The 4,504-nt window shown below is 28.0% G+C and overlaps 1 non-coding gene across 1 annotated transcript; it reads left to right on the top strand.

Moving 5' to 3' along the window:
• Window positions 1-6: 6 nt before the first annotated feature.
• On the top strand, window positions 7-2,359 carry LOC107863187. The gene is made up of 2 exons (XR_007053655.1): window positions 7-531; window positions 1,812-2,359. It is a non-coding gene; the product is annotated as an uncharacterized LOC107863187 (transcript).
• Window positions 2,360-4,504: the final 2,145 nt, after the last annotated feature.

The raw sequence follows: 4,504 nt of genomic DNA, 5'->3' as shown, positions 1-4,504 counted from the left end.
AAAAATATTTTTCGTTCACCAACCAAATATAAGAAAACAAGTAAGAAATCAACTTGTTTTTCAGGAAAATATTTTCCATGAAAAACATTTTCCTTCATAACAAACACACCCTTAATGTAAATGAAAAACAAATGATCTCCATGTAGAATCTAACATACATATATAATATTGAGATAATACATTGAAACACCCTTGAACTTGTGGTTAAAACTTACTTTAGATTCTAAATTAATCGGACAAATATTTACCCCCTTAACAACTTTAAAGTGAATTAATTTCCCCCTCTATGACTGATGTAACAAAAAAAAGAAAAAAGCGAGTGAGTTTTTTTTTTTAATAAAAAGGGCCCACTTTTTTTTTTTATATATATATATAACCATCTTCTTCATCTTTTCCAAATCCCCTCCCCTATTTCCATCACCCCCACCCCACCCCACAACACCGTTTCTTTCTCTATTTTTTTCGTAACCCGCCACCCCCACTCACCCCGTTTCTTCATATGAGGCGAAGCCATGGAAAATTTCTTAAAAGGTGAAATTGAATGTTTTGAGAAGTTTTTTGAACTGGAACTTTTATGTTTTTGAGTTAAAAATTTATGGTATTTATGGTACTTGATAGAAAATTTGTGTCAAAATTATCTCAAAGTTGACAACTTTGTTGTTTTAGTAATTCTGTTTTGCCTTTTGACAAGGTTGGTTGAACCCAAAATTCGATTGTGAAAAATGGAGCAGAAGGGTGGTTGAATCCAAAATTCTGGAATGCTATCTTGATTAAAAGATACAGAATTTATAAATTCTTGATTAAAAAAGTTATTCTAGAATGATGAAATCGTTTCTAGAATGATGAAAGCTTTTTCAAAAAAAGTTATTTACTCACACATAGCATCCTTGTTAATGTTGACTGTTAAAAGCGTTGAGGGAGTTAGAATTGAAGATTGAAAAAATGTTTTAATGGAGGAAAAATCTTAAATTGATGTTTTTATGGTTGTTCTCTTGATGGTGTTAATGAAAAAAATGAAAAAAAAAATGAAGGGAAAGACTTTTTCGTGGCAGGGGTGGGGGTTCGAAGGGGAGAAAGACAGGGGGCGGGGAGTGGGGGTGGGAGGATTGGTCTGAGAAGAAGAAAAGAAATTTTTTTCTATTATTATTTTTATTATATATGTATATATATGTGGCATCATTTTTTAAATAAATATTTACGTGACAATGACGTGGCAGTGACGTGGATGCGTGTGTAGTGCACCTCCCTTTGTGAGAGTGGTAATATATTTTGAGGGGTGTATTTAATTCACTTAAAAGTCGTTAAGGGGGTATATAATTTCCCGACTAGTTAAGGATTTAACGTAAATTTTGGCTACAAGTTCAGGGGTGTTTCGATGTATTATGTCTATAATATTTGGTTCAATTTTCCTCTTTTTTCACATAAAACATAGCATTGCTAAATGTTTTTTTTTTCATTCGGTGTTCGGTACCTGAATAGAAGTCCAACTAATCGAATTCGCACCGCGTAGGGCCCCATTCGGGAAAGTGCTTCCTACCAAAATTTTTTTCATACCCAGGCTAGATTTTGCTAAATGTTAATATAATGATTGGTTCATGTATGAGTTATAGAAGACTTTATATACCTATTACTTTATGCAAGTAGAAATTGAGATTACTAATAGATGAATAAGTAATACTTGCATCACTACACATACATACATACCTCTAATAGTCGACCAAACAACCTCTTTAATTCTTTAATTATTCGAATTTGTTATGTTATACGATTTGGCTTGATTACTGCTTATTATTTGTGCGTTTGACCTGTAGACTGTTCCATGTTATTACCAAGATCTACATCTGAAGATGTACCAAGAGCCTCTTATTGTGAAGAACAGAGCAGATGGAGCATTTGAATAATCAACAGAGATAATTTAGAACAGTACTGTTTGCTTGGGTACATTGACTATAGCTCTTCAAATTGTCTGTTAATATTCTCTAAGATTGTTTCTTGCCTAGTGTATATTGGATATGGACTCTATGGTTTGCTTTTTCATTTCCGGCTAAGCTATAAATTATAATGCTGACAGCTTCGTCTGTCTTTTTTTTTTTTTTTTTTTTTTTCTCTTGCAGAGGAAACTATATCTATTAATTTATATTAAGGACATGATCTGTCCAAATAAACTTAATACTTATATCATTTACAATCCTTTTTGTGAGCATCATTTCCCAACAGATTTTCCTTGAGATCGAAAACACATTCTAAATGTCTTCATAATTACAACCAAAATTCCAATTAACTTTCACATTTTCCTCCAGCATTTCTACTGTACTTTTTAGCATCAAAGAAGATACGTATATCCTTCCTGCGATTGTAATTCATGTCTTTGTTAGCTTCTCTAATGGCAAATGCTTCAGCAATCATAACCTTTCTAACGAATTAAATCCTGGATCATGGGCATGAAGGCTGAAGCAAAGTACCCTCGGCATCAATAGCAACCAAACCAAAGGTTGCCCTCTTTGTTTAACGTATAGTCCCGAAATCAACAAAGTAAGTAATTCATCTTTGGGCATACCTAGTGAAGATTCATAATTATAGGAACTAACAAACATTCTTTCAAGAAACTATTATACTCAAATAAGCCTTCGAAAATTTAACAAGAAAAATTATGGTCTTAGGAACTTTGAAGCATATTGTTTAGGCATCTTACACTCTAAGGTGTGTATGGTGTGAAGGTGGAAAAATATTTTCTAATTTCCATATGTTTGGTCGGTCAAAAGTTCTAGAAAATATTATTATTACTTATATTTATTATATATATATATATATATATATATATATATATATATTATTATTATTACTGCAGCAACTACTACTATTAATAAGAGTGAAGAAGCAGGTAGCTCTTCGTCGACATGCCTGCTTCAGTTGCTCCATAATTTTACTATATTATCCTTAAATAATTATTTTAAGTTATTTATATATAAAAAAATTAATAATACTTAATTAAAAAAAGGTAAAATAGATATTTATGATATATCTGCTTCAGTTATTTCAATCATATTTTATTATATCACCTAAAATTAATTATTATAAGTCATCTAGGTATTAAAAATTAATAATATTTAATAAATAATAAAATAGATATAAATGATAAATTAATTCTTGATATTTTAAATTAATAGGACATCTCATATGAGACCCATTGAAAAAAATTCACAAGTATGTTGGCTCCATGATTTTATTATATTACCCCTAATTAATTATTATAAGACATTTACATATAAGAAAATTAATAATATTTAATAAAAATGGTAAAATAGACATTTATGACATGTCTACTTCAGCTGCTTCAATCGTAATTTTACTATATCACCCCTAATTAATTATTATAAGTTATTTAGGTATTAAAAATTTAATAATATTTAATAAAAAATAAAATTGACATAAAATGATAAATTAATTCTTGATGTATATCTCATATGAGACTCGTTTAATTTTTTTTCACAAATATTTTCTTATATTAATTTTGTTATATCACTTCTAATTAGGTATTATAAGTCATTTAGGACATATCTGCTTCGCTGCTTCAATCATAAAATTTGGTTGACTCTCAAATTTATTTCAGTGCTACTTAAATTGGAATAGACGAAAAAGTATTATAAATCATAATAATTAAAAACTTAAATTATTTTAAGAATATAATTGACCATCAATGCCACAAAAATTTGGATAAAGAAAGTAAAATATATTATTTGAAAATTACATAAAAAAATATTATAAATTACAATAACTAGTAATTTAAAATATTTAAAAACATATTAAGAATCTGATTGATTATCTAAATTATATTTGTGTCACATAAATTCGGGATAGTTTTGACATTTTATAATTTGCATGTTTTATTGTTTTAATTTAGTAATTTATTGATCTAAATGATGTTTTCAAATTTAACATGTTTTGAAAATTTAGTACTTTGTTTATTTTAATTTATTTACTTTATTTTGGTAAAATATTATATATTTAAAAATTAAATAATTATAAGTCATAACTATTAATATCTTATAATATTTTTAAAACATATAGTAAAAAATATGATTGACTTTTGAAATTCTAATAGTGTCACATAAGTTGCGATAAAGCAAGTAACATAAATTATTTGAAATTACATTAAAAGATAATAAAATCACAAAGATTAACAACTTAAAATATTTTAAAAAAATATATTAGTAAAAAAAATTTGATTGACTCACTAAATTCTGAAATTGGGACAAAGCGAGTAGCATAAATTACTAAATTATATAAAAGATTACTATAAATCACAATTACGAGCAACTTAAATTATTTAAAAATTTGATTGACACTCCAAATGCTATTTGTGCTATATAAATTGAGATAACGTAAATAACATATATTGGGCTCGTGCTGGCATGGGCTACAGTATCTAGTATATATATAAAAGAGGGAGTTTCACCAGCTTCTCGTCGTCCTGCTTGCCAATGGTTAAGCTGCTTACTCCGTA

Source organism: Capsicum annuum, chromosome 3 (assembly GCF_002878395.1).
Source record: "Capsicum annuum cultivar UCD-10X-F1 chromosome 3, UCD10Xv1.1, whole genome shotgun sequence".
NCBI classification, from domain to species: domain Eukaryota; kingdom Viridiplantae; phylum Streptophyta; class Magnoliopsida; order Solanales; family Solanaceae; genus Capsicum; species Capsicum annuum.
The sequence above is the reverse complement of the archived record's forward strand: the minus strand, read 5'-3'. Positions and strand labels throughout refer to the sequence as shown.